Consider the following 19,195-nt stretch of genomic DNA (forward strand, 5'->3'; position numbering starts at 1 on the left):
TGTAATATCATTTTTATCATTTCTCTTAACCAAGATATTTAAGCCTTGAAGTGACAAGTTTGCATGGGTGCTTTGAGGGATCCTCTGGAGACGACATAAAAAATTGGTTGTATGGGACCCCTGGGTGGCTCAGTTGGTTAAGCCACTGCCTTCAGCTCAGGTCATGATCCCAGTGTCTTGGGATTGAGTCCCACATCTGGCTCCTTGCTCAGCGGGAGCCTGCTTCTCCATCTGCCTCTGCCTGCCACTCTGTCTGCCTGTGCTCACTCTGACAAATAAATAAATAAAATCTTAAAAAAAAAAAAAAATTGGTTGGAGAGAGGAGACAAGCCAGTGGCAGAGAGCTGACACGAGAGATGACAAGGGCCTCGTTAAAAGCAATGGGAATGGCTGCAGGAGGGAACAGGTAGAGGTAGAATTAATGGGTTGCCACTGTGAGATCAAAGTGTGGGAGAGGTGAAAGATGGTGCTGACGTTTCCACCCTGTGCTGTTCACCAAGAAGGGGAAGCCATAAATTTAGTTGCGGGGAAAGGGAGAAATTCGTTAGCTTACAGACATCCATATATGTTGAGAGAGTGGAAAGTGACATGCTTGGGTCCCTGCCAGTGTGCATGGTTCTGGGTCTCGCTATAGCATATATATTGGTTCACAGATTTATTTAGTTTAGTTTGTTCATCTGTGCTGCTCACCAGCTCCCGTCAGCAGCTTTCCTGCCCCTGGTCTCATGTGCATCCTACCGTCTCTGCTTAAAGAAATCTTACCTATCAAGATTCTGGCCAGGGGCGCCTGGGTGGCTCAGTGGGTTAAAGCCTCTGCCTTTGGCTCAGGTCATGATCCCAGGGTCCTGGGATTGAGTCCTGCATCCGGCTCTCTGCTCAGCAGGGGGCCTGCTTCCCCCTGTCTCTCTACCTGCCTCTCTGCCTACTTGTGATGTAATAAATAAATAAATAAAATCTTAAAAAAAAAAATCTGGCCAAATGCTATCCTCTGGGGAAGTCTTCCATAACAACAGCAGACTTCATCAGCTTCCTTCACACAATCTTCAATTCCAAGTCATCCAACCACTGCAGACCAGTTGACTGAAACCCTAATATACTTGCTGCTCCGTGCAGCTCAGTGTGACTAGAACATTAACTAGAATGTCACTCTCCCCCTAGGTTTCTCCTTGACAGCGTGTGTTGGTCTTTTCTTCCTTTCTTTCAATTCATTTTCTTGCTCTAAAGTCTTTGTTCTGATTAAAAAAAAAAATTTTTTTTCTCATTTTCTCTGGATCCATCTTTCTCTCTTGCTCTCCATTCCCCTTTGTCTGTGAACTCCTTACCAGGAACTGAGCTGACAAAAGCAAAGAATCTTTAAAGGGCAGAAGAGTGAGGCAAGGAGAGGAAGGAAGGAAGCACAGTGACATTTCTTTTTAGCATGATGAGGCAGGGAAAGATGTGGACTCTTGGACCTGAATTAGTGTTGTCCTTCCACTGAACTGAGATCGCTAGGAGAAGCAGCAGGTTGAGGAAAGCTCCCTTCACTTGCTCTGAGAAGACAGACACCCTCTGAACTTTGCAACACTCTGAAGCATTTCCTGTTAGAGCCCAATTGTATGTTTTCACGTTGAAAATAATCTAGTTCCATTCATTCTCTAAAACAGGTGGTAACTAAAGTGTCCTTTGGAGTCACTGGAGGGTGAGATTTTAGATATTTGGTTAGGGAGTGTCCATCCATTCTGGGACACTGACTCTATCTAAGGGAAGGTCCCCCCCCCCCCACCAAACAATAGATGTGAGGTGGGCAATTCAAAGCAACATTTATTTATTTATTTATTTAGAGACAGAGCAGGGGAGAAGGAGGAGAGGCAGAGGGAGAGAAAGAATCCCAAGCAGACTCCCTGTTGAACGCGGAGCCCAACATGGGGATTGATCCTGCAACCCTGAGATTGTAACCTGGGCTGCAATCAAGAGTCAGAGGTTCATCCGACTGAGCCACCCAGGCGCTCCCAAAGCAACATTTAAACAGGAAGATATTCTGCCTCAAAAGCAGGAGGAAATGTGGTACAGCCCTGGGCCCCGGCTGCTATCCTTATCTGCATATACACAGAAACCTGTGACACGTGTGGTTTTTTTTTTTTTTTTTTAAGATTGTATATATTTATTTGACAGACAGAGATCACAAGTAGGCAGAGAGGCAGGCAGAGAGAGAGAGAGGAGGAAGCAGGCTCGCTGCTGAGCAGAGAGCCTGAGGCGGGGCTCGATCCCAGGACCCTAGGATCATGACCTGAGCCGAAGGCAGAGGCTTTAACCTACCGAGCCCCCCAGGCAACCCCTGTGACACGTTTCATGCTAGCTCACTACCCCACGCATGCAGCCAGGTGCACAGAGCAGATTCCATCTGCTCCGTGCCCGCTGTCCTTGAAAGGTGGTGAGGAGGTAGTCCCAAGGTTACCAGCTTTGACAATAGAATCAATGGGAAAAATAGGTATACTTTCTTTATGGCAGGATATGCTACCCTTGACTCAATGGGGCTTCCTTTACTTCTTCCTCCTTTTCCAGGTGAGGCAGTCAGCACCTCTCAGGAAGCCCCACAGAGACCATAAAAATCCATGCCTCAGAGTGGAAAGAACTCTGCAGTCTCTGAATCTAGGTTCAAATTCATTGACCTTACACAAGTCTCTTTGAACCTCAGTCTCCTCACCTCCAAAATGGGCAGAGAAAAAGTAGTGACCAATTATTGTAAGGGTTCAAATAATATATAGATGGTTCTTGCACCTCGTGTACACTAAATACCCAGTAACTGTTATTCTAGTCACGTGGGGCAGCCTCACTCCCAGGGTGGGGGTCGACCCCGGAGCCCCCGCAAGCCTAAATCTCAGCTGAAGCACAGCCTGCTCTTTAACCCCCTGGGGAGCCCCCTTGGGACTCCGGCCACATACCAGCACGCATGCGCACTGCGTGCACTGCGGGCTTCTTACAAGCCATGCCTCATCTCATCTAATCCCCAGACAGTCCTAGAGGGGAAGTGCTGTTCTCCCCATTTCTCAGATGAGGAAACCAACTCAACCAGATGAAAAATGGCTTCCCAACATTGGCCTGCTAGTCTGTCATGGAGGCAGGTTCAAACCCAGGGCCGTTTGAATCCAGATCCGTAGCTGACAAAGATCCTCTCGGTCACCAAACTCCGCTCAGCTTCTCTAGGCTTTCTTCTTGAGTAGCCCTCAAACTAGGCCTGTTAAAAACTGCAGACTCTCAGCACAAAAGATTTATGAATCTAGCCTCCACCCCCACATTACCACATCAAAAGATTTGAGCAAATAGCAGCGAAGTTTCTCACAACTCAAAGCTGCATCTCTACAGTGACCTCAGCCCAGGAAAGTGCTGCCTAAGACAATTCAAGACTGCCCAAAAGAAGGTATTCTGTTCCAGCCAACACTCCAAGGAAGGGCACTTGTCTCCCAGTCTCGGGTAGGCTCCGAGCCCAGCTTCAATAAGCGAGTGCCAGTCAGCAAACCCAGGTGGGTTTCACATGGACCAGCCCCCCACTTCCCACTTTCTGTAGATCAGCAGGAAATTCCCTGTACAACCCTCTTCCCCGCTCCTTCCCTTGAAAATGCTCATTCTAAAAAATAGAGGTTGGGAGGGCCTGGGTGGCTCAGTGGGTTAAACCGCTGCCTTCGGCTCAGGTCATGATCTCAGGGTCCTGGGATCGAGTCCTGCATCGGGCTCTCTGCTCAGCAGGGAGCCTGCTTCCCTCTCTCTCTCTGCCTGCCTCTCTGCCTACTTGTGATCTATTTCTCTCTCTCTCTCTGTCAAATAAATAAAATCCTTTAAAAAAATTAAAACTTAAAAAAATGGAGGTTGAGGGCAGTTTTTATGCTGCACCCTCTTCCCTATTGCAATAATACATTATTGATTAATGTCTCTCCTTCCCACTGTCATTAGCATCTGCCTTTCTCTTTGACAGCCCTTTGCCCTGTGTTCCCTATCTAGTGCTGATATGATAACAGAATTCCCAGAAGCTGTTCCTCTACTCAGCCATCTTGGTTAGAACAAACAGCTCCGGGAGTCCTTGTCCAACAGATTGCCGATTTGGACCCCTGGTTGCTGGAGTCCGAGACGCCTCCATCCGTGTGCTCTGATGCTCGCACACATTAGCGAGGATGACGGAGGGTACAAGTCTGTAGCCGTGTTCCAACATGGAGGACAGTATAAATACCAACTCTTATGTCTCAGAGATGTTCAAGCACTGTTTCAAACCTGGGCTGGCACAGGGTTTCACAATGACCCAGAGGGGCAAGCTGCAGCACGGCCTGGCCCGCCCACGTTACCCCTGGGGAGCTCTGCAGCCCTGGGTGCTGACAGGCAATGGGCATCTCCAGGCGGCCAGTGGAGACTTGGCGGGGGTGGGGGGCATGTGGTGGAGCATACGGAGCCTATGCTCTGAGATCATTTCCAGCTGCTGTCTTGGGGGTGCCCCAGCCAGGCGAGGTGTCTGGGATTCAGTCTTTCTTCCAGCCTCTATAGGGTTGTTATGGAATTGTCTGATAGTATCTGAAATCAGGGCTTAGGGGAGCATGGGCGGCTTGTGGATGTCATGCCCACAATTTGCTGCAGGGAGAATGAGGAGCTGAGAAAACAGGAGGGGCTGAATGCCCCCCACCCCCACCCCAGAGTCCTTAGTCCTGATGGAACCCTGTGAATGTTTGACTGTCACAGGATCACTGGGGAGGGTTCAGCCCTGCAGAAATCCAGCCCCTAATGCTGGTCAGGAGAGGAATGGAGGAATGTGCGTTCAGTTACTTTGGGATAGAATATTGCTGTGACAAGGGAAAAATCTTTAGCATGTTGTGATCACATGCTGTTCCCTTTCCCCCGGCTAAAAAGAGGACAGGTCTAGCCACGTAAAGATGGTAGCAAGATGATTAATGTTTCACAAATAAAACTGGTCAGACACAATCATTACCACACCAAGTTTGCTCACTTCCAAGTGTGCACCTGCAGCCACAACACACTTGCGTTCTAGAGAAGCACAATGCTGACATCATCATCCCATTTTTACCACATTTGGCTCATCAGAAACGGTAACTGTTGGAGGTGGGAAAGACCAGGTTAGGACCAGGTTAGATTCCTATGTCCTCTGGATCCTTTGCGCTCTATCTTCTTAAGGCCCTGCCCCCACTTCCTTTTCTCTCTCCCCCCCCAACCTCTCTCTCTCTCTCTCTCTTTTTTTTTTTTAACTTTCGCAGGTGATTCTTTTAGAGCCCTGTGCAGTGTTAGGGACCTTTAAGCCAGCTGTAATCCTCCTTTATTCCTTCTTCATTCGGTGAAGTTTGGAGAACAGAAAGATCTTGTCAAAACTCAAGTCATATCACACCACTTTCGAAATTCACCACTTTGTTATGCTTATTATTTTCTTAAGGTTTTACTTATTTATTTGACAGAGAGAGAGCGCACGTGCACACAAGCAGGGGGAGCAGCAGAGGGAGAGGGAGAAACAGGTTTCCCATGGAGCAGGGAACCCAACGTGGGGCTCGATCCTGGGACCCTGGGATGATGACCTGAGCCGAAGGCAGATGCTTAACCGATGACGCCACCCAAGTGCCCCTGTTGCCTTTAGAATCAGCACCAACTCCTGACCAAGGCCGCTGAGGCCCGGCATGACCTGGCATCTCTAGTCTCTGCTTTTCACCCCAACGTACTGAGTTGCTCACCAGGGCACCCTTGCCTGTTCTTGTCATGCACCAGTGGCTCAAAGGCATCTTCTGGAAAGAGTTCCCTAAGCTCCCAAGCGCCCAACCCTCCACCTGCCCAGCAGTGCCTGCCACATCTCCCACCATTGTCTGGGGATACTCTTCACCATCCTCTGGTGAGATGTGAGATCCCGTTTTGTTTACCTGAACATTCTCCAGTGCCTAGACCGTGCCAGGACCACTTGACATTGAGAAGTAGGATTTTTAACAGAACTAGAATCGTTGAGGGAGGGGCTGCTGGAGGTTGCATCCCAGAGACTTCTGTGACTTATCGTTCTTGGCACAGCATTCAAGGGCCCAGAGCTTTTGCAGCCAAGGATCTGAGCGAGCGAGCGGTGAGGCTGTTCCCCAGCACAGTTTCTATTTTTATCCCTGCAGCTACCATTCTTAACAAGCAAGATTAGCCCCAGAGGCCATGAGAGCCAGTGGAGGGCCACCTGATGTGGCAGGCCACCACCCCAGGCACTTCCTTATTTTTAAAAGCCCGCCTCCTCCTCCCTCCTGTGGCCAGAGGCAAGAACCGGGGCTGTACTCTGACCCTGCCAGAGTTTGCAGAAGACTTTGCCAGGGCGGCTGGTGTTGAAATAGACATTCATTTGGGGGCCCGAATCGAACTTGATCTTTCCAGAGCAGCCAGCAGTATAGCTGGGGAGGGCTTGCGTCCCCACACTGCTGGGGTGCGAATCTCTTGTGAGCCCTTTCCCAAGGCACCCAAGCCTCTCCTGTTCGCTGATGGCACAGCCCTGGCTGTGGCTGGTGGCCATTCTCCTGGGTAAAGCTCTGCCCTTGAGGAGGGCGAGTCTGCAACACAGCAGATTTGAGCAGTCCCTGCCCATCTGGGCCAAGCCGGGAAGGGCAGCTAGCTTTTGGCCACATCCTCACAAATTATGAGATTAGCAGACTGGGTCCCAATAGCCAGTGGCTTCTCTTTGCATGCCACCCAGGCCCATGGGTCACCTATTTCTCAAAGAACTCAGACCTCAAACAGTGAGCATTTCTGCCTTCCCCAGAGAGGGGAATATTGCTCTCTGAATTGTGATGCTGTATGGTCTACCATATCTTCTCCCCCAAAAAATGACTATGAAGCAGATAGAAGGGTGTGGAAGTCGTAGGGGCCCTCACACACAGCGAGCATGGTCCTATGGTAACACTTACGTAAGTGTCAGCGAGGTGCTGATTCAGGATGTACCAGGGCTCACAGCATCCGCACCCCCCACACGTATAGGCCAGTGCACTTTGTAAGATCCTCTGTAAACCCAAGGATCAGGAAGGAGCAGAGGCACTGAGACTGAGGGGCTCTAGTATGAACCTTTATTCTCAGTTCCTTTTGAGAACGTTCACTAAGTCTCTCTGGTGTGTTTTCTTACTCCTTTGTGTCCCCAAACGCCGTTTCCAAAATAATCTTAATTAGCATTCTGGGCTATGGACCTTCCAATGAAGAACATCAGAAACCAGTGGCTTCATGATTTGGGCTCATTTCATTTTCCCAGGAGCATTCTGGCCCTGGGTCCTTAGGCTGTGGCCAGTCGTGGCTGTCCCTCTGCTGGCTGGGGAGGGCCCAAAGGAGTAGGAAGTCTGCGGGTTTGGGAGTAAGCACAGGGCTCCTAATCTGGGGCCACACTGCCACAGCCTTTACAGCCCACAGCCAGGAAGGAAGGGGCACAGCTTTGGAGATTGGAGACCAGCTTTCCAGGCTCTGTACACAACCCATTCAGCTCTCGGCGCACCCCCTTCCTCCTTGCCCGAACCAGCAAACTCACAGAAACGCCTTCTGTGGGGACATAAGAAGGTTGAGCTGGCAATGACCATTCCAGGATAGAGAAGCCGGGCAGGGTGCAGAGCACATCACTTACCACTTGGGGCACTGCAGGCCCGGTGCGGACATTCCAGCTGCCGCCATCCTCCAGCTCTGTCTTGGCCACTGCTGCTCGGCGCATCTAGTCAAGGCTGCTGGCAAAATGCAGGCAGGGGCCCAGGCAAAGAACAGAGCCGAGAGGTAGTTGCTGCTCAGCCCTGTTGCTCTGAAGGCCTGGAAGACACAAGGTGGGAAGGAAGGAAGCCCTGGGTGAGCCCTGAGCCCCGAGGGCCCCAGGAACAGGTGCCTGACTCAGAGTGGCTCAAAACAGCTCTCTTCCTGGGGATGTACCCTGACAGCTGTGTGATAACAAAGGTTCTGGAAGACTTCAGGTGAGACCATACCTGCTGTCCACTCTGCTAAGTGAGTTCTGCCACCAGGGGATCTCTAGGTTAAGTTTTGGGAAGGAGGCATGACTGAATGGTTAAGAGGCCATGCGCTGGTGTATTAAGGACCTAGAATTCCTAAAACTCCAAGATCAGATAGGCTGAGTGACCTTAAACAAGTCACTTCACTTTTCTGGGCCCCTGTTTCCTCATACTTAAAATGGGGTAGGATTGGGGACCCCTTATAGGGTTGATTCGAGGAGGAAACAGAAAATCACATCGTGGTAATCGGGCAACAACAGGCAGCTGCTGGAGTTTACAGGAGGTCGGGCAGCTGAAGGCAAAGGACCTTCGAACGAGCCAGCAATCCACAGTCTGTGCTCGCCGGATTAACACCATTGGTCGTCTGGGAGGCCACAGATGGGGCCACAGTTTTCATCATGTCAATATCTAAAGCTGCAGCCTGCAAGGACTAGGAGGAGACCTAGGTAGAAGGGCACACCCGAGAGCAGACTACTTGGAAGAATCATCAGTTTCACGAGGAGGAGTGGAAACAGCAGCTCAGAACAGAGACCTGAGGTCCGGCTGGACCACAAGCTCCGTAAGCAGCCCCTGTCTGGTGCGTGGGCTGTGCCCGGCAGCTAGTGAGACGGCGTGGAGGACTCGGTGGTGACTGCAAGGGTGACCCAGGACGTTGTGTGAGCAAGTACCGGGCCAAGGACAGACTCAGGAATGTGGGAACAGGGACATCTTCCCAGATGGCGGGGACCATCACCAGCACACACAGCACAGAACGGGGAGTGGCTTGTACTCCACTCAGGGTCACAGCCAGCCCTGTCTCCCAACGTAACAAGGGACCAAGGTCAGCCAGGACTCTGGGGAATCAAGCTGCAAGGATCTGCCCTGGGTCAGGCATTCGAGGGGGGCCCCTGCAAGCCTCCCCTGTATCTGGCATTCGAGTGCCCATGAACCGGGACGTTGAGATTCTCAGCTGAGAGGTGGTGGCTACCCTGTGAAGAGTTGGAGAAGACAGGGGTCACTGTAGGCATTGTGCCTGCCCACGAGGGATACTCAGACAGAGCCGCTTAAGGAATCATGTCACACTTGAAAAATCAATCTCTTTTGTTTAGTTCTTTTTCTAACTCAGTTTGCCTGATACCCGCACCCCACTGGGCAGAGCTAAGGCCTGGCAACTGTGTGGCCCCCTGGCCCCGCTGCCTTAGAGACAGAAGTTCACCAGGCCAACAGACAGAACGTTCAGAACGCTTTTATCGTCCCCTTTTCATTTTGAAAAGCTGCCCAAATACATCCACGCAGAAGTAAAGCAAAGTTATTAATGTCGAGGAGCCAAGCTCTTTCTCCACGATTAGCTGCATGGGGAAGGAAGTGTCAGTGTGTGTAGAAGCCCAGGCTGGATTCCCTCGCTTCGACCTCACAACCTGTCATCCTTGGGGGCCCTTCGGCCTTCCGTCTCGTTTCCTGCCAGGTCCACACGGTGGGTAGCTTTCTGCACCAGCAGCCGGGACTGATCCATCTCCATGGCCACTGGGCGATGGATGTCTGCCAGGAGTTTCCCGAAGGCCCCACGGGACCTCACCTCTGGACACAGGAGACACAGCCAGAGGGGTGACGCTGGTGCCCTGCAGAGGGGGTGGGTGGGAGCACACATGGGAGGAGACAGGACAGGGAAGGGAGAAAAGCAGGAGCCTGTCAGCCCTGTAGCCACAGACAATTTCCAGGGAGAAGAGCCAGACTTGCAGAAGGCAGTAACATGCTCTGCAGGAGCTAATCACCATGGTGACTGCACAAATTACTTCCAGGAATCCCTTTCCTCCCACAGTTCAGCCCCCTCTGGGCAGGGCTGGCTGCCCAACAGAGAGCTGAGCTGGCCACTGGCCCAGAGCTTCTGGAAATGAGGCAGTGACTGTGGGGTCCGCCCAGGCTGGCCCAGCTTCGCATCCTCTGGACGCCAGGGAGCCAGGTTGGAGAAAGGTGCCAGAGCCCCCTAGTGGGCAATGGTTATTGCAGTGGGGATTCTAAGCCTGAAACTCATTAGAGAAGGCTATAAGGGATTCTTTTATTTTTTCCATTTTTTAAAAACTAAAATATGCAAAGAATGTATCTCATGGCAGAAAAGGTACACATTTTCACATTTAAAAAAGGGAGAACTTAGGGGTGCCTGGCTGGTTCATTTGGAAGAGCCTGTGACTCTTGATCTTGGGGAGGTGAGTTTGAGCCCCACAGGTGGATAAATATCACTTAAATGAATAAATAAATAAAAACTTTTGTTGTTGTTGTTTTTAAGGAAGATACGGACTCCTGGGTGTCTCCATATGTTGAGTGTCCGACTCTTGGTTTCAGCTCAGGTCATGATCTCAGGGTTGCGATTTGCGAGTCACCTAGAGATTCTCTCTTCTTCTGCCTCTGCTCCTACTCCCCCCTCCCAAATAAATAAATAAATCTAAAAAAAGAAAGAGTATATGGCGAACATCTATGTTAAGGAATAGATTTCTCCAGGGCGCCTAGGTGGTTCAGTTATTAGGTGTCTGCCTTTGGCTCAGATCGAGCCACGCATCGGGCTCCCTGCTGGGTGGGAAGCATACTTCTCCCTCTCCCGCTCCCTGTGCCTGTATTTCTGCTCTTGCTGTGTCTCTCTCTGTCAAATAAATAAAATCTTAAAAAAAAAAAGTAACTTAAAAAAAATAGATTTCTCCAGCATCATTTTGGAATTTCACTGTAGCTCACACCTGGATTTATCTGACCAGGCTCCTTATAGGTTATCCTCACAAGTTGTTCCCAGCATTTTGGTGTTACAATCAGTGTTGCAATCAGTGTTGCAGTGAACCCCTAGGATCAAACCTTTTGTCAGCTCCTATTTACTCCCGTCCTACCAAGTTCCATGAGTGGAACTGCCACTTCGGTGTTACAATCAGTGTTGCAATCAGTGTTGCAGTGAACCCCTAGGATCAAACCTTTTGTCAGCTCCTATTTACTCCCGTCCTACCAAGTTCCATGAGTGGAACTGCCACTTCGATGCTGTGTACCTTCTGAAGACTTTTGACCGTGATGGTCAAACAGCTCCCCAGGAGGGCTGGTCTGAGCTTCAGCACAGGATGGGGCTATCCTACCGTATCTGAACCCTTAAACAGGAGCACTTTCTTTTTGTTTTTTAATTTTATTAAGTTTCTAATTTTACTTACAGTGTAGTTAGCATACAGTGTTATGCTAGTTTCAGGTGTATTATATAGTGATTCAACACTTCCGTACATTACTCAGTGCTCATCATGATGTGTGTACTTTTTTTTTTAAGTGGGCTCCATGTTTGCTTATTTATTTATTTATTTATTTAAGATTTTATTTATTTATTTGACAGACAGAGATCACAAGTAGGCAGAGAGGCAGGCAGAGAGAGAGAGAGGAGGAAGCAGGCTCCCCGCCGAGCAGAGAGCCCGATGCGGGACTGGATCCCAGGACCCTGAGATCATGACCTGAGCCGAAGGCAGCGGCTTAACCCACTGAGCCACCCAGGCGCCCTATTTATTTATTTATTTTTAAAGATTTTATTTATTTATTTGACAGAGAGAGAGATCACAAGTAGGCAGAGAGGCAGGCAGAGAGAGAGAGAGGAGGAAGCAGGCTCCCTGCCGAGCAGAGAGCCCGATGCAGAGCTCGATCCCAGGACCCTGAGACCACAACCCGAGCTGAAGGCAGAGGCCCAACCCACTGAGCCACCCAGGTGCCCCTGGGCTCCATGTTTTATGTGGAATTTGAACTCACGACCTCGAGGTTGAGAGTCTCATGCTCTACTGGCAGAGCCAACCAGATACCCCTTGAAAGTGTACTCTTTTTTTTTTAAGATTTTATTTTTTGGGGGTGCCTCTGTGGCTCATTCACTGGGTGTCTGCCTTTGGCTCGGGTCATGATCCCAGCATCCTGGTATTGAGCCCCACATCGGGCTCCCTGCTTGGTGGGGAGCCTGCTTCTCCCTCTCCCGCTTCCCCTGCAAGTATTCACTCTCTCACTGTCTTTCTCTCTGTCAAATAAATAAATAAAATATTAAAAAGAAAAGATTTTATTTATTTTTTTATTTATTTGACAGAGAGAGGGAGATCACAAGTGGGCAGAGAGGCAGGCGGAGAGAGAAGGAAGCAGGCTCCCCACTGAGCAGAGAGCCTGATGCGGGGCTCGATCTCAGGACCCTGAGATCATGACCTGAGCTGAAGGCAGAGGATTAACCCACTGAGCCACTCAGGCACCCTGAAAGTGTACTCTTTAGTCCCCATCACCTTGTTCACCCATCTGCCTAGTTGCCCCTCTGGTAACCATCAGTGTGTTCTCTACGTTTTAGAGTCTGTTTCCTGGTTTGCTTCTCTCTTTTTTTTTTTCCTCTTTGGTCATTTGTTTTGTTTCTCAAATTCCACGTATGAGTGAAATCATATATTTGTCTTTCCCTGAATTATTTCACTCTAGCTCCATCCATGTCATTGCAAATGGCAAAATTTCATTCTTTTTTTTTCTTTTATTTATTTTCAGCATAACAGTATTCAATATTTTTGCACCACACACAGTGCTCCTCTCTAATAATTTCATTCTTTTTTAATGGCTGGATTATATTCCATTTTATATATATATATCACATCATCTTTTTCCTTTCATCTCTCGATGTATATTTGGGTTGCTTCCATATCTTGGCTATTGTAAATAGTGCTGCAATAAACATAGGGGTGCCGTGTATCCTTTAGAACACTAAGTTTTTGTATTCTTTGAGTAAATACCAGTAATGTGATTACTAGATCATAGGGTAGTTATATATATTTTTAAAGATTTTATTTATTTATTTGACAGAGATCACAAGTAGGCAGAGAGGCGGGCGTGCGGGGAGGGGGGGAAGCAGGGTCCCTGCTGAGCAGAGAGCCCGATGTGGGGCTCGATCCCAGAACCCTGAGATCATGACCTGAGCTGATGGCAGAGGCTTTAACCCGCTGAGCCACCCAGGTGCCCCTGGTAGTTCTATTTTTAACTTTTTGAAGAACCTCCATGCTGTTTTCCAGAGTGACTGCACCAGTTTGCATTCCCACCAACAGTGTAAGGGGGTTCCCTTTTCTCTGCATCCTCACCAGCACCTGCTGTTTCTTATGTTGTTGACTTTAGCCTTTCTGACAGGTATAAGGTTGTATCTCATTGTGCTTTTGATTTGCATTTCCCTGGTGCTGAGTGATGTTGAGGATGTTGAGCATCTTCGTGTGTCTGTTGGCCATCTGGATGTCTTCTTTGGAGAAACATCAGTTCATGTCTTCTGCCCATTTTTAATTGAATTATTTGTGAGTTTTTGGGTGTTGAATTGTGAGAAGTACTTTCTTTTAAAAGGAATAAGAACTAGTCAGTCTCAGTTCAAACGGGTGTGAATCGTAGAAGCTTTTCTCAGTAATCCAAACACACAGGACCACCTTTGTTCTATCTGTAGAGAGGTACTGTGAGACATTGTTTGGTCTCAAGGGTTGGCTTCATTTTTGTGAAATTGACACTACTGATTTGAATTACCGCTCCCAGGGATAGCTCTCTTTTGCACGGGCTTCCAAAGTTTGAGGGGATCAAGGAATAAAGTTTTCTGAGGACATGTTGGGGTACTGGGGTAGGATAGGGCTAGACACAAGAACCCCAGGGACAAAAGCCACCAATGTGGGCTCTCTCTGCTATCTGATGTTTAAAAATGAGCTAGTAGCAGAAGTGGTCCTCAGCAGCCCCATGACCTTTTGGACCTTGGAACTTTGCCCCCTTCTGCCATAGAGGCTGGCCTTTTCCTTCTGATCACCTTGACAGAGGGAGACTCATTCTGTTCTGAATTTCACAAAAGTAATAGATGCAAAGCAAAGACAGGGACACAGCTTCCTGGCAAGAACATCATCTTGCTTCACCTGCTAAGTGCTCTCAGAAAATGATTAGGATTTGAGGTCCAAAAGCAAAACAGACGGGTGGCTCCGGGTCAGATCTGGCATAAGGAGAAGCGCTCAGTGCGCATTCCCAAGCACTGGGACCCTCTGTGACGACCCAGTCTGCTGTATGTCTTGGTGGATCCTGCTGGGCTCCAGTCTGCTCTGGGTGATCTCGAAGCCTTGGTCAGGTCAGCTTGCCCACCTGTTCAAACAGGACTTCACCAGGGCCCCTGAAACACCCGGAAGATTTCCACCGAGCAGTCTGTCTACCTGTTTCCCTTGGATGTGTTTATCCCTTGCAACAGTTCAGGTCACTGGCTGGCAATATTCCTGCCCTTTCCTCAGCCTCTAACTGGGACATGATTGATGGAGAAGGGAGGGCTGGAAGGAGCCTATTGAAAACGGAAAATAAATCACTGATTTGCAGTGTTAAATGAATGACTCTACCTTGAACTGAAACTCCTTGGTGGGATGCGACTCTAACAGTATAGTGATCCTTTGGAAACACTGAAAATAAAAATAAAAATGCTGTCAGTGGAGAGAAAGAGCCCCAGTGGGAGGGGCTCCAAGCCTGGAGGTTGGCTGAGTACTGCGATCTAGAAGAGAAAGTTTACAGTGCACGTCCTACCTACTGCTTCTGTCTTGTGTGCCCGCCTCATCTCACAGATTCTTGTCTTATCTTCCATGTTCAAAAGAGGAAAAAAAAAGTATAAAAATACCTGTCTGAAATTTGCCTTGGGGCCTACCAAATGTCATCATATTCTTGGAGGTTTTGTGTGCTGAGCTTGAGCAAGGGCTGCCCAGAGCCACACACAGAAGTGAGCTGCTCCTGGGATCCTAACCTGGACCTTCCTCACAGCCTGGATGGTTTCCGTCCCCGAGTATCCATGGGAATGTGACTGCTGCCAGGGCTCGGGGCCTGTAGGTCTGTTTTTCCCCTAAACACACCAAGGTGGCAGCGAGGATCCGGGATGGAGAGGAAAGGAGAGAGCCAGACCCTCTCATCTGCCGCCGGAGCCACCAGCCCTCTTCTTGAATGCAGTCTGGCCCAGGAAAGCCGCAGCCAGCAAGCAGAGCGAGCTCAGGGAGACCTCACATCATCAGACTAGAAATGAGAGCTATTGGTTTTTGTCCCAGTGAGGAATGAATCCAACATCATAAGAGCAATTTAAAAAAAAAAAAAATCAGCACATAGAGTTGAAAATATAATTTAGAGACAAGAGGCTGACAACTGCTATGTTATCACTATCACAGCAGGTTCTGTTGTTCCCACAGGTGCTGTCAACGTCATGGGCACAGGCTTCAGAATCAGGCCAACCCTGCACTCTCCGTTCCCTACATGGGGGGCAGGGGGCTAGTACCATAGGCAAGTGACTCAAGTCACTTCTCGGTCCTGATTTCCTCCTCTGTCCAATGAGAGTGATAATTCGTACCTTCTGCGGAGGTGAGGTCCACACAGCCCTTAGAGTAAAAGCATGATGAAGGGCGGGATGATCACAGGCCCCTGTGATGTTGTACACCTTGATCTATCCGGAGGGAGAAGCCCCTGACATCTCTGCCTTTCCAGTGGAGAGGCCGGGGGGCACACCGAAGACGGTGGGGGAGTGACGGAGTGGGGGGATTCCCGGCGCCTCACATGTGTGATGCCTCTGTTGACCCGTGTGATCTGGTGACCATGTCAGCAAAGAGCTGGCCAGGCTCCCTGCCCAGCAGAGCTCAGAGGGGCCCCGCAGGGGTCTGGCCTGATGAGGAGGAGCCCCTGGGGCTGGGTCCTAGCAAAAGGGGAGCCAGCCTTTCCCTCTGGGGACAGAATCAGCCAGTGGACCTTTTGCTCCATATTCCCTGAATCTGGAACGGAACAGTTCAAGAACTAAAAAGGCGAGAAGGCGTTACAGTGACTCCCATGTCCATATTCAAAATTTCAAATCCCTGGAAGTGTGAGCCAGTGCTCCTTCCAAGTCATATTCTCCTCTGGCACCTTCATGAAGGTTATTCCGGAAGCCCAGCCATAAACCTCCTTTGATAGGGGCGCCTGGGTGGCTCAGAGGGTTAAGCCTCTATCTTCGGCTCAGGTCATGATCCCAGGGTCCTGGGATCAAGCCCCGCATCAGGCTCTCTGCTCGGCAAGGAGCCTGCTTCCTCCTCTCTCTCTGCCTGTCTCTCTGCCTACTTGTGATCTCTGTCTGTCAAATAAATAAATAAAATCTTAAAAAAAAAAAAAAAAACTCCTTTGATGAAAGAAAACTGACTGGAACTGGGGAGTCGAAGACTCTAGAAGCAAGCCAGGCCCAAGCCTTGCATGGCTCCCATCTTTTCTGGAAGACTCCCATCCTGAGTGGCTTTCTTGCTCTGCCTCCAACCAGCTGCTGGAAGCCATCCTCCCTTATGAGAAGTTTGAGTTTGGATCAGTGTTCCTGCACCCCATGAAGCCAGAGGGAAGCCCGCGACGCTGGAGGGGGACTGGCCTTCTTGTGGAAGACTAGAATATCCTTGCACGCTCAGGAAAATTGTAAAGGAGGAAACTCGGGAGCACACAGATGCCCAGGAGTTCACACAAATGTGCGCACTCAACATCGGTCAGTCCTGCTCCATATTGTTTTCTCAGGATCCGTCTCCAAGGGTAGGAAAAGCTTCCAAAGCCTTTCAGCCTTGGCTTTCTCCTAGCCCAGGAAAAATAAGTCTGGGAACTACAGTGGATTTTGGCCTATGGAAAATCGTGAAAGGGATTGGAAGGAGGAAAGTAGACAGCCAGAAATGAAGTGTGTGCCAAAAATAATGATGTGAGTCAGCATCATTGGGCTGGAGAGAAAGCCTGCAGATTTGTGGGTGGGGTGACCACGAGGAGGCCTGGGGTGTGGGGTCCTAGCTGCAATGGTGGCTGTCCGTTCACTCCGTGCAGGCTCCATATCCAGACACCACACATACCCGCCCCTCCACTGTTGTTAGCTTTCCTAGGGTTATAATGAATCTTCCAGAACATGCTCTGAGAACACAGGACACTGAAGGATCTATTAGTGTGCCTGGTAGGAAGCAGGCCCAGTACCTGTGCCTGCGGCCTCAGCGGCTCTTATATGGTGCATAAACAGACCCCCGAACCAGCTTCCTTGATGAGGGGCAGCTATGTTCCTTAGACAAGGAACCCCAGATTTCTAAATAGAGCTCCCGGCTAGGTAACTAGGAAGTCTAGTGTGAGGGGCAGGAACTCTGGCTTCAGTTAGATTACCTACTTTAGCACTACTCCTGCCAGACGAGGTATTTGATCATTTTCTTCATCTGTGCAACAGGACATGGCAACCCGCCCATCAGTCAGGAATCAGTCAGGGCTACCGAGTTGTAGCAGTAGACACCAAATGTCACTAACTAAAGGGAAAAAAGGAACTGAATGGAAAGGTTCTTAGGAGCTCAGGTTACAGAAGGAGGCTCCGAAACAGATATCCTAGAGGATCACAGGGGACGGGGCGCTCAGCAGTCCTGCTGGGGAATGAGTGAGTGTGCCAGTGTTTCTTCTCAAAAATGCTGTTCAGTCTCCCAATTCCAGAGAGTCTGGCTGGCCTCACTTGGCTCATGTGCCCATTTCTTGGCCAGGGAGGGCTGGGCTGTCACCCTGAGAATGTGGCCACTGTGTCCAAAGGGGAAAAGGAGTGCCCCCAGATGAAACTAGGTGCTGCCATTGAGAAAGGGAACTGACCACTAGGCAGCCGAAACCCAAGCAGGGTCTAGAACGCTCACCGGACTGGGCTGCTGTAAGGGTACATGAGATGACACAGGGAATATAAAGTGTCCGGCCCAGAAGCCACAGGCTGCACTAAATGTTAGTGAAATATAATTGCCATCACTTCTTCTCATGGGGAGAGGACCAGCTGGCCTGACTTTTGCATTGATACTGGGCCTGTTCTGATGATGTACTTCCAAAATCAGTACATGCACTGGTCTCACTGTTGGTATTGAACTCATTAGCTCAGAGTGCAAGGAGCAAAAGGGAAGATTAACTGGAACAAATAGAGGAGGCTGGAGGCATATAGTAAGAAGCAAAGGAGTTCTAAATAGGCAGAATAAGGAAATGGATCTAATCATGTCCTTGTTATGTCTGGGGGACCCACAGAATTTGAACCTAGGAGCTCTGGACAGGAATCCAGACGCTAGTATTCCTAGCTGTATCCCTGGACTAATCTGTTTCCTACCTTTAAATCAAGGTTAACAATGTGTACCTCACAGGATTTGTGAAATGCACAAAGGGCCAAATGCATCCTCCTATTTGGGGGAATAAAGACACTTGGGAGGAATGCCATGAGCTACACTTTCACCTCTTTACCCACAAATCTTACCTTCATGTTCCCATGCAGGTATAACTGGAAGTGGAATGATCCCTAATCTAGGTTTTGCCTCCGCATTCCTTTTAGAGTCTGGATGTGTTTGATGAATGTTTTCTTTCCAATATTTCCATGCCCTTGACGGGCTTACATCACATGCACGAGGATGAAGTGTGTTGGTGGGAAGCAGTGGAGGGAAGAGTAGTTCATGCATTAATGATGGGGGCATAAGTTAGTGAGCAGCTTCTTGATCAAAACTCGGTAATATTTGGGTGCCTGGCTGGCTCAGTGCGTGGAGCATTGTGACCCTTGATCTCGGAGTTGTGAGTTCGAGCCCCATGTTGAATTTAGGGATTACTTAAAATTTTTTAAGTCTTTAAAACAACTTGGCAGTGTTTCTTAAAACACTAAATGGTCTCATTCTTGGACCAGTGTTGTTTTTTTTTAAGATTTTATTTATTTATTTGACAGAGATCACAAGTAGGCAAGAGGCAGGCAGAGAGAGAGGGGGAAGCAGGCTCCCTGCTGAGCAGAGAGCCTGACGCGGGGCTCGATTCCAGAACCCTGGGATCATGACCGGAGCCGAAGGCAGAGACTTTAGCCCATGGAGCCACCCAGGTGCCCCTGGACCAGTATTTTCACTTCAAAGAATTTATCCTGTTGAAGAAACAGTAAATATACATAGAAGTGTGTAAGAGCGTTCCATGCACCTTGCTTGCAAAAGAGCCAAACCACCTTCTTCTTCTCCTCTTTTTTTTTTTTTTTAAGTAGGCTCCATACCCAGCATGGTGCCCAACTCAGGGCTTGAACTCATGACCCTGGGATCAAGACCTGGGCTGAGATCATGGGTGAGACACTTAACCGAAGGAGCCACTCAGCCACCCCAAATCACCTTCTTATCCTGGAGGACTCCCTCACTATATAAAGTTTAATGGGATCAAGACAGAGTCTCCCACTGCAGAAGGTGACGGGGGCCAGACATGCTTTCCTTCTCCCTGCTTCAGGGCAATGAAGGCGTGGCCTTGGGGCCTAATCC

Source organism: Mustela lutreola, chromosome 11 (assembly GCF_030435805.1).
Source record: "Mustela lutreola isolate mMusLut2 chromosome 11, mMusLut2.pri, whole genome shotgun sequence".
Classification (NCBI taxonomy): Eukaryota; Metazoa; Chordata; class Mammalia; order Carnivora; family Mustelidae; genus Mustela; species Mustela lutreola.